Here is a 12,156-nt window from a genome sequence, read left to right on the forward strand (position 1 = left end):
CTAGGCAGAGAGGCAGGCAGAGAGAGAGGAGGAAGCAGGCTCCCCGCGGAGCAGAGAGCCCGATGTGGGGCTCGATCCTAGGACCCCGGGATCACAACCTGAGCCGAAGGCAGAGGCTTCAACCCACTGAGCCACCCAGGCGCCCCCCACATCAGTATTCTTGCTCAGCAGAGAACCTGCTTCTCCCTCTGCCTGGCTCTCTCTCTGACAGATAAATAAATAAAATCTTTTAAAAAAGATATACATAATGTATAATGTAATAATTAGAGCAACTACGAAAATAAACTATACAGGGGCACCTGGGTGGCTCAGTGGGTTAAAGCCTCTGCCTTCGGCTAGGGTCATGATCTCAGGGTCCTGGGATGGAGCCCTGTGTTGGGCTTTCTGCTCTGCAGGGAGCCGGCTTCCTCCTCTGTCTCTGCCTGCCTCTCTGCCTAGTTGTGATTTTTCTCTGTCAAATAAATAAAGTATTTAAAGAAAAAAGAAAATAAACTATACAAACTGACATGCTTAAAAACACAATAGATGAGGTGGCTCAGTCAGTTAGGTGTCTGCCTTTGGCTCAGGTCATGATCTTCAGGTCCTGGGAATGAGCCCCACATCAAGCTCCCTGCTCAGTGGGGAGTCTGCTTCTCCCTCACTCTGTGCCCCTCCCCCTGCTCATTCTCTCTCTCTTTCTCTCTCCTTATGAGAGTGAGTAAATAAAATCCTTAAAAAAATAGTTTATTGGGGCACCTGGGTGGCTCAGTGGATTAAAGCCTCTGCCTTCAGCTCAGGTCATGATCCCAGGGTCCTGGGATCGAGCCCCGAATTGGGCTTTCTGCTTGGCAGGGAGCCGGCTTCCTCCTCTCTCTCTGCCTGCTTCTCTGCCTACTTGTGATCTCTGTCTGTCAAATAAATACATAAAATCTTTTTAAAAAATAGTTTATTAATGGGATGCCTGGGTGGCTCAGGTCATGATCCCGTGGTCCTGGGATGAAGTCCCATGTCAGGCTCCTTGCTTGGGAGGAAGCCTGCTTCTCTCTCTGCCTCTGCCAGCCGGTCTGCCTGCTTGTGCACTTGTTCTCTCTCTCTCTGACAAATAAATAAATAAATAAATAAATAAATAAATAAATAAATAAAATCTTTAAAAAAATAGTTTATTAAAAAACCACTATAGAGAAATCAAAATGGAATTTAAAAAACGATTTTATTTATTTATTTATTTGACAGACATAGATCACAAGTAGGCAGAGAGGCAGGCAGAGAGAGGGCAGGGGAAGAAGCAGGGTCCCTGCTAAGCAGAGAGCCTGATGTGGGACTCGATCCCAGGACCCTGGAATCATGACCTGAGCTGAAGGCAGAGGCTTTAACCCACTGAGCCACCCAGGTGCCCCTCAAAATGGAATTCTAAAAATATATTCAAGTAACCTACAGGAAAGCAGGAAAAAGAAAACAGAAATGAAAAACAGAACAGTCGGGGCACCTGGGTGGCTCAGTGGGTTAAGCCTCTGCCTTTGGCTCAAGTCATGGTCCCAGGGTCCTGGGATCAAGCCCCACATTGGGCTCTCTGCTCAGTGGGAAGCCTGCTTCCTCCTCTCTCTCTCTCTTTGCCTGCCTCTCCAACTACTTGAGATCTCTGTCTGTCAAATAAATAAAAAAAAAAAAAAGAAAAACAGAACAGTCCTCCAACAAAAAATAAAATGGGAGATATAATCCACAACATATCAGTAATTATATTAAAAATAAATGGCATAAATAACACCAATTTAAAGACAGTGATTGGCAGAGTGGATGAAAAAAATATGACCCAACTATATACTGTCTACAAGAAATTCACTTAAAACATATTATTATTGGCAGGTTGAAAATAAAAGGATGGAAAAATATAAATCATGCAAACATGAGGGACACCTGGGTGGCTCGGTTGGTTGGGCGACTGCCTTTGGCTCAGGTTGTGATCCCAGAGTCCCAGGATCAAGTTCCACATTGGGCTCCTGGCTCCACAGTGAGTCTGCTTCTCTCTCTGACCTTCTCCCTTCTCATGCTCTCTCTAACTCACTCTCTCTCAAATAAACAAATAAATAAAATCTCTTTAAAAAGTCATGCGACCATGAAAAGAAATCAGAAGTAGCTATATTAATATCTTAAAGTGGACTTCATTTTTAGAAAAGATTTTATTTATTTGACAAAGAGAGCAGGAGAGCATAGGTAGGGGGAGTGGCAGAGGGAGAGGGAAAAGCAGGCCCCCTGCTGAGTGGGGATCCAGATTGGGGGCTTGATCCTAGGATCCTGGGATCATGACCTGAGATAAAGGCAGATGTTCCACCAACTGAGCCACCCAGGTACCCCAGAACTGGTTCTTTGAAAAGATAAATAAAATTAACAAAACTCTAGCAAGAGAAAAAAAAAACTCAAATTACCAATATTAGGAACAAAACAGAGGATATCACTATAGACAATGCAGACATTAAAAGTATAACACAGAATACTATGAAAAACTCTACACATGTAAATTTGATAACATAGGTAAACTGGACTGATTCCTCAAAAAAAATAAAATAAAATCTACAACTAGCCCAATATAAAACAGGAAATTTAAATTGACCTACAACAATTAAGTTTAATTTATAATATTAAAACTTCCAGGGCGCCTGGGTGGCACAGTGGGTTAAGCCTCTGCCTTCGGCTCAGGTAATGATCCCAGGGTCCTGGGATTGAGCCCCACATAGGGCTCTCTGCTCAGCGGGGAGCTTCTTTCCTCCTCTCTCTCTCTCTCTGCCTGCCTCTCTGCCTACTTGTGCTCTCTGTCAAATAAACAAATAAAATCTTAAAAAAAAAAAAACTTCCAAAAATGAAATCTCCAAGCCAGATAATTCTATCAAAAATTCAAAGAATTACTATCAATTTCATACAATCTCTTCCAGAACATAGGAGGAAACACTTTTCAATTCATTTTAAACAAATGTATCAGTAATTACACTAAATTTAAATGGCCTACATACATCAATTAAAAGACAAAGATTACAAAAGAGACTGAAAAAGTATGATCCATTTATATGTTGTCTCCAAGAGATTCTTGTTAGTTATAAGGACAGAAAGAGGTTGACATGAAAGGATGGAAAAAAAATTCCATGCAAATGGTAAGCAGAAAAGAGCTGGTGTCTTTGTATTGTAGATTTTAAAAAAGTAGATTTTAAACTGCTTTATAAGTTTATAATAGACAAAGAACATTATATACTGATAAAAGTTTCAATAATGATAATAAGCATATACACACCAAGATGCCTGAGTGGTGGCTCAGTCCTTAAACATCTGACTTTGGCTCAGGTCATGATCCCAGGGTCCTCGGTTGGAGCCCCGATTTAGACTCCCTGCTCAGCTGGAAGCCTGCTTCTCCCTCTCCCACTCCCCTTGCTTGTGTTCCCTCTCTCGCTGTCTCTCTTTCTGTCAAATAAATAAAATATTTAAAAACAAATAAACATATGCACACCTAATAACAGAGATCTCCAAATATATGAATGAAAAATTGACAGCAATAATTGTCTGGGTAATGCTCAGGGGTTAAGGAGGTGGTGGTATCTGGAAAGGAGTGAGTAGGTCTATAAAAGGGCATCATGACGGATCCTTGTGGTCATGGAAATGTTCTGTCTTTTGACTGCATTAATGCTGGAATTCAAGCTGTAATATTGTATTATAGTTTTGCCAGTGTGCCAGTACAAGAACTGGGAGAAGAGTATATGAAATCTCTCTATGATTTCTTATAATGGCATATGAATCTATAGTTATTTCAAAGTAAATTATTTCCTTCTAAAAGTGTATTATTGGCATAGTAATAGGCAAATAGATGAACAAACAGGAGAAAATATCTAGAAAGATACATATGTATACCTTGGAATTTAACATATGATAACGATGACATTCAAGTGGGGAACTAGTGGACTAGTTAGGTAAATGTGAATAGGGACTTAATATGGGAACATATTAGGAATTACTGTTGATTTTGTTAGGTTTGATAATGACACTGTGGCTGTGTAAGGAAATGTCATTCTTTTTAAAGATTTTATTTTTAAGTAATCTGTAACTGAATGTGAGGCTCAAACTTACAACCCTGAAACTAAGAGTTGCATGTTCTACCAACTAAGCCAGACAGGTTCCCCCCAAGATATCCATATTTGTAAGAGATACAGACCACAATTTTTGGAAGTGAAATATCACGAAGTTTATAATTAACTTTACAATACACCTGGTGGTGGTCCTCACCACCAAGCTAGAAGCTTCACTTTCTCTCATCTTTAACTCTCTGGTCAGGAATTGGCCATAAGCGAAGCCTTACAAGCTTTTGCTACTCATAAGGCGCCTGCTCTTTAATACTTCACTAAGACCTAGGAATGACAGGATCAACCTTCTCACAGATCAGAAAATATTTTCCACAGGGGCAAAAGGAGGATGTTGTCTCTCTGTCTCCCCACCCTAACCCACTTCCACAACCTTTCACCTTGTTTCCTAATCATCTGATATTACTTTGGGATGAGCTGGATGTACATCCTCCCACTATAGGAACTGAATGGGCAGCGTTTTCTTCATCCTCTTATTCACAATGATGTGATTTGCTTATTATGACTGGGATTGGATGTCTTAATCAAAGTTTCCTTAGTAGTCCCAGACTCCCACTCCAAACTAAAGGAAAACTGTGAACACGTGGTTGTGGCTCAGCCAACAAAGAGAGGAAGTTTAGTAGGAACTTAAGAGGAACTGGAACCAGGAAGTTCTTCCTCACTCTAACTCTCGCTCTTGATATCACTCCCTCCCTCTCTCGTATTTTATTACTTTTTCTCCTCACACATCTTCTGCTCCTTTCCCCACACACTCATTCTCTGCATCTTCATATACTTGACTGCCCTGTTTTTTTTTTAATATTTTATTTATTTGACAGAGAAAAATCACAACTAGGCAGAGAGGCAGGCAGAGAGAGAGGAGGAAGTAGGCCCCCCACGGAGCAGAGAGCCTGATGTGGGGCTTGATCCCAGGACCCTGAGATCATGACCTGAGCCGAAGGCAGAGGCTTTAACCCACTGAGCCACCCAGGCGCCCCTTGACTGCCCTGTTGCACCACAGTTTATACAACCCAAACTCAAGTGATATCCCAAACTAATGACTCTTTTTTTAAAGCTTCTTTTTTAAAAATTTTTATTTATTTATTAGAGAGAGAGGGAGAAAGAGAGAGAGTACAATCAGGGGGAGTGGCACTACAAGATCCAAAAGAAAATTCCAGGGAATTATCATCATCAAAGAGATAAAAAAACTAAAAGAAATCCTTAGAAGAGATACAAAAATATAGGTCAGGATGAAGGGGAGATAGATGAGATAATATGTGGTTGAAAAGAAAACTAAAATTCAGCCGCAGAATTTATCATTTTTTAAAAGATTTTATTTATTTTATTTATTTATTTGACAGAGAGAGATCACAAGGAGGCAGAGAGGCAGGCAGAGAGAGAGAGGGGGGAGGAAGCAGGCTCCCTGCTGAGCAGAAGTGGATCCCAGGGCCCTGAGATCATGACCTGAGCCGAAGGCAGAGGCTTAACCCACTGAGCTATCCAGGTGCCCCGCAGTTGCAGAATTTAAACTCTTAATGAAGGCTCTAAAGAAAACCAAGTCAGTGTAGTGAAAGACCATTCTGATCTGGTGTGTTTAGATATGATTCAGCCACATATCTATGCCACAATTCCTCTTTCATCACAGAAGGATACTTGCCATAGGGGGCACCTGTCTGGCTCAGTTGGAAAAGCATGTGACCCTTGGGGCACCTGGGTGGCTCAGTGCGTTAAAGCCTCTGACTTTGGCTCAGGTCATGATCTCGGGGTCCTGGGATTGAGCCCCGAATCAGGCTCTCTGCTCATCAGGGAGCCTGCTTCCCTTCCTCTCTCTCTGCTTGCCTCTCTGCCTGCCTCTCTGCCTACTTGTGATCTCTGTCTGTCAAATAAATAAATAAAAATCTTTAAAAAGAAAAGAAAAGCATGTGACTCTTAATCTCAGCATAGTGAGTTCAAGCCTCACATTGGGTGTAGAGATTACTTAAATAAACAAAACTTTAAAAAAAAAAAAGGATACTTGTCATATAAGGATATGAGCATAGGCAGCTGTGTTTTCTTAGATATTTCCTGAAATAATTTTTGTGTCCCACTTTCCTACTTGGAAAAACCATTGGTAATTTAAGTAAAGTAACTCATACAAGCTGGGTTTGGCTGAGTCTGAGAAAAGATTAAACTAGTGCTTAATCTAGTTTTACATCTTAACCCTAGCAGTTACTTTTAAACCCAGCTATTTATAACTCCTGTTATTATTAGTTCTTATAAAACAACATTTAAGACATAGTTATAACCATTGACATTCACAAGGCATTCATGTAAATCATAAGTACAGGCATTTAAACTTCTGGATCACTGTCTCCTTAGAAATTAGTCTTCAGTCATCCCCAAGTTAATATTCCATTACTAAGATAAATTTGGAATTCTCTCCTAGAGCACAGAATATAATTTTTTATATATTTTTAAAAGACGAAAGGAAAGAAATAGAGCAAAGGGTAGAGATCAAGCCAAAGAATTACATATGTCCCTGAAAAATAAATACTTACTGGATAAGAGGTAATCAGAGGCAAAATTAAATCAAATTTTCCTAAAATGGGGAGGGAGGAAGGCCAACTTCTGAAGGCTGAAAAATTTACAAGCTTTCATTCAAAATCAATGAAGAGTATTTCGTTTAAATTTTTTATGTTGGTTGCCAACATAATAATATAGCAATTTTCTTAATATATGGAACCACAGAAACAAAAAGAGGAAAAAGAAGCAGACAACAAATTTCAACAAGTTTTTGGACTATAGGAAGCAGATAGAGGAGTAGTATCCAATTAAGGAAGATGGAACAACAACTTAAAATGTAGCTACTCTGAGAAATGCCTACAATCAGGACTAGCAATAGGTGATTTACCACCAATTAACTCATAAGAAACTCAGGACTTGGGAGTGTCAGGCACAGTAGCAGGTGGAGTCAAGGCATGGTGCTGACCACTTCCTACCCTGAAGAAGCACATATGTCCTAAAAGAACAGTATTATTCTCTGAAGAAAATGAGAACAGACGTGGGACTTGTGTATGCCAAAGACAGTGGCTGAGAAAGTGAGTCAAAGCTGAACGCAGAAAGTGTGTAAAGGAAAAAATTGAACCCCCAATTTCTCTTTTCACATATCATTCTTAGAATGCTATCAGCTGGGGCACCTGGGTGGCTCAGTGGGGTAAGCCGCTGCCTTCGGCTCAGGTCATGATCTCGGGGTCCTGGGATCGAGCCCCGCATCAGGCTCTCTGCTCGGCGGGGAGTCTGCTTCCTCCTCTCTCTCTCTGCCTGCCTCTCTGCCTACTTGTGATCTCTCTCTCTGTCAAATAAATAAATAAAATATTTTAAAAAAAAGAATGCTATCAGCCAGGGAAAAGTTGAAAGAGAATTTAGGAGACGTGAATAATATCTTAGGAGAAAAGACTTCTGTACACCTCTCTTAGGCTTCATGGCGAGGGCCTCAACCTGATAAACCAGCTCCCAGTGGTGTGGCAATAAATGTTTAACAACCAGCAATCTGGGAGGAAGTGTGCCCTCACTTGTAGCATTTGCTCATGTGCATCAAAATGTCCATGGACAATGTCAGTCTACCAACAGGATGTCACTGAATGCAGAACTGGGAGACAGGTGCACATTTAGCTTTTGCAAGCTGGTGTTAGCCAGCTCCAGCCCACCATTGACACTTCCCCCATCTGATCATCCTTTCATGTTATCTGAAGTGAAGCTCACTGTTGATTAATCCCTCCCCCCTAGACACATACAAGAGTTTTTGTGTAAGCTCTAGTGCCTTGTTCTTTTTAATAATAATATATGATAATTATATTATTATATTATTTAATGTATTATATTTATAAATTTATGATTTATTTGATTTATTATATTTTATTATGTATTTAATTAATTATATGTTTCTTCTTCTTCTTCTTCTTATTATTATTATTATGTTTTTGTTCTGAAACATGAACAGTCAAGGATCATCAAATATTCGAGCAAAACCTCCAATATGAAAGAATCTAAGTAAGCAGAAAAATAATTTGGAAAACAGAGATATTGAAAGAAGCAAAAGAAAAACTCCCTCTTCCAATAAATAGACTTTGAGATATGAGAAGATCTTTCATCCATGAACAAGTATAAGAACATTTGGAGAATAAGAAAGAATTCTTGGAACTGAAGGCAAGATAAGAGAAATTTAAAAGTCAATAACAGAACCAGGAGAATCAGCAAAAGGTATCTACCATGTGATTAGAAAGAGTTGCCTAGTTCAGTTGATAAAGCATGTGATTCTTGATCTCAGGGGCTTGAGTTCAAGCCCCATGTTGGGCATGGAGTCTATTAAAAAAAGGAAAAGACTCGAGGGAAAAAAGAATGAGTGAAAGGGAAGCTTTCTATGAATGAAGAACAGAGTCTCTGAATTGATAGATCTCATTCAGTGCCCCAGAATAATAGATGGGGGAAAAATATTTCAGACCAAATCATATAATCAAAAATGTTCAAAATACTAGACTTAAGGAGAAGATCCAAAAATATAACACAAAGAATCATTAATCACCATGATATCAGACTTTTTAAGTGTAATACTGAAAACTAAAATGGGGAAATGGACAAAGGAGAAACGCCTTGAAAATTCCACCCACAGGGGCGCCTCGGTGGTTCAGTGGGTTAAGCCTCTGCCTTCGGCTCAGGTCATGATCTCAGGGTACTGGGATTGAGCCCTGCATTGGGCTCTCTGCTTAGCAGGGAGCCTGCTTCCCTTCCTCTCTCTCTGCCTGCCTCTCTGCCTGCTTGTGATTTCTGTCTGTCAAGTAAATAAATAAAATCTTAAAAGAAAAAAATTCCACCCACAAAAAAAATGATTTCCAACCAAAGTTTTATACCCAGTCAAACTATCAATCAAATGTACAAGTGAAATATAGACATTTTCGGACATGTTAAAAACTCAGAAATTTTACCTCCTGTGTACCAGAAAGCTCCTTCAGAAAAATAAAAAAAAACAGGGGCATCTGGGTGGCTCAGTTGGTTAAGCAACTACCTTCTGCTCAGGTCATGGTCCTGGAGTCCCAGGATGGAGTCCTGCATCAGGCTCCCTGCTCAACAGGGAATCTGCTTCTTCCTCTGACCTTCCCTCCTCATGTTCTCTCTCTCATTCTCTCTCTCTCTCAGATAAAGAAATAAAAAAAAATCTTTAAAAAAATAAAGAAAAATAAAAGAACAAACAAATAAAAAGATATGTGTTCCAGGATACAGGAGATATAACACAAGAGAGACATGAAGGGAATCCCCACATTGATGGTGAAGGAAAAAATCCTAGGATAATGGCTAGGCAATACATCCCATGGCTATCATCTAGCAGAAAAATTATTTCCCCTCTTCTTGTATACGTGCTGCTTTGACCAATAGAATGTAGTGAGAGTGATGCAGTTTCAGTTCCAGACCTACCCTTGGAAGTCTGGAAGCTTCTCTCTCACTCTTTTGGAGCCCTGAGCCAAGAAGTTTGACTACAGTGCTAGAGGGTTAAGTCCAGTCATAATTAGGTGTTCTCCATCTGTTGAATTAGACAGATGGAGAAAGTGGAAGAAAGTTTCCCCCAAGTTAGTCTTACTAACTTAAGACTAACAACTTACTAACTTAAAACTAACTTCAAAGTCAAACGTGACCCTAGAAAGACCAACAAGCATGCAAGGAGACAAATCCACTATGAGTGATAGTCAGAAAAATCAACACATTAGAGAACACTCCTACCACACCCTCCACAAATACCCTTCATTATTATCTGGAATTGTCAAATACAAATACAAAATCATTGTGTAAAGAATTTTTAAGAATTTTTATTAAAGAATGCACTTATAAGGGAAAACATGCAACAGGACATCATCAGGATCGTACAATTTGCAAGAACTCATAGAAATGTAGAGCATGGGTCACCTGGCTGACTCAGTCAGAAGAGCATGTAACTCTTGATCTCAGGGTTGTGAGTTTGAGCCCCACATTGGATGTAGAGATTACTTAAAAATAATAAAAATTTAAAAACTAAAAAATAAGTGTGAAGCATAACATTAAAAAAACTTAATGGAGATGTACAAAATAATGATGAGAAATACCTTGTAAACTATGAAAAGAAATTTCAATGAGTGGGCTAATCAGCATATTAGATACCGTTGAAAGTAGAATTAAACTAAGAGATATATCTCAAGAATTTATTCAGAGGGCGCCTGGGTGTCTCAGCGGGTTAAAACCTCTGTCTTCGGCTCAGGTCATGATCCCAGAATTCTGGGATCGAGCCCTACATCAGGCTCTCTGCTCAGCAGGGAGCCTGCTTACACCCCCCCCCCCACCCGCCTGCCTCTCTGCCTACTTGTGATCTCTGTCTGTTAAATGAACAAATAAAATCTTAAAAAAAAAAAAAAAGAATGTATTCAGAATGCAGTGGAGAGGCAAGAAGAAAAAAACCTAAGAGAGTTGTGAGACATGAATAATAATAGAATGAGAATGTCTGACATGCATCTGATTGGAGTCCCAAAAGGTGAAATTGGAGAGGATGGAAAGAAGTAATGTTTAAAGATGGGGTGCCTGGGTGGCTCAGTGTGTTAAGAGTCTGCCTTTGGGTAGGGTCATGGTCTCAGGGTCCTGGGATCAAGCCCTGCATTAGGCTCTCTGCTCTGTGGGGAGCCTGCTTCCCCCTCTCTCTCTGCCTATCTATATGCCTACTCGTGATCTCTCTCTCCATGTCAAATAAATAAATAAAATATTTTTAAAAAATAAAGAAAATAAAGAAATAATGATTGGGAAATTTCAGAATTAATGAAAACCATGACTACACAGATTCAGGAAGCAAAACATACCCCAAATATGATCAAGAAAAAATAAATTCATACCTTGTCACATCATAACAAATCTGTTGCACATCAAATATATCTAGAAGATCTGGAAAGCAGAAATAAAAAGACAGATGACCTACAAAAGAATGATAATTAGAGTAGCAGCAGATTTCACAACAGAAGCCAGAAAATGGTGGAATAGCGTCTATAAAATAAGAAAAAATTACTATCCACTTAAAATTGTTTACTCAGCAAAATACTATCCAATAACAAGGGGAAAAATAATAATTTTTGTAAGAAACAAGCTTACAAGGAATTTACAAAAAGACCATCTCATAAAAAGTTACAAAGTATTTAGTTTAAGATGTAAGAAAGTGAGGGACACCTGGGTGGCTCAGTGGGTTAAAGCCTCTGCCTTCAGCTCAGGTCATGATCCCAGGGTCCTGGTATCAAGCCCTGCATCGGGCTCTCTGCTGAGCAGGGAGCCTGCTTCCTCCCTTCTCTCTCTCTCTGCCTGCCTCTCTGCTTACTTGTGATCTGTCTGTCAAATAAATAAATAAAATCTTTTTTTTAAAAAAAGATGTAAGAAAGTGATCCCAGAAAAAACAGAGGTAGAAATGCAAAAAGGAATAGTGAACAAAGAGAATGATGATATAAAGTTAAACCCAAGCAACTACTAACTAAACAAAGTAATACAGGAGTATAACCTATGGGGATTAAAGAAGAACTGAAGGGGTGCCCGCCTGGCTCAGTCAGTAGGGCATGCAGCTATTGATCTCAGGGTTCTGAGTTTGAGTCCCGTGATGGGCATAGAGTCTACTTTAAAAATATAGAAAGAGGGGCACCTGGGTGGCTCAGTGGGTTAAGCCTCTGCCTTCAGTTCAGGTCATGAACTCAGGGTCCTGGGATGGAGCCCCACATCGGGTCTCTGCTCAGTGGGGAGCCTGCTTCCCCCTCTCTCTCTGCCTACCTATGCCTACTTGTGATCTCTGTCAGTCAAATAAATAAATAAAATCTTTAAAAATATATATATATATATTAGTATTTTGTATTTTACCTTTCAGTAAACAGTACATTGAATATTGGACAAGTAATAATAATGAACCTTTATGAGTCAAATAACAAAGCATCAAAACATATTCCCCCACACTTCTGGAAAAAGTGAAGTGTGTGAGGACAACTCCCTTCACTTATAGCTAATGAAGGGAACCAAAAACATTTAAAAACAGTGGGAATGGGGTGCCAGTTTGGCT

This window comes from Meles meles, chromosome 18, assembly GCF_922984935.1.
Source record: "Meles meles chromosome 18, mMelMel3.1 paternal haplotype, whole genome shotgun sequence".
NCBI classification, from domain to species: Eukaryota; Metazoa; Chordata; class Mammalia; order Carnivora; family Mustelidae; genus Meles; species Meles meles.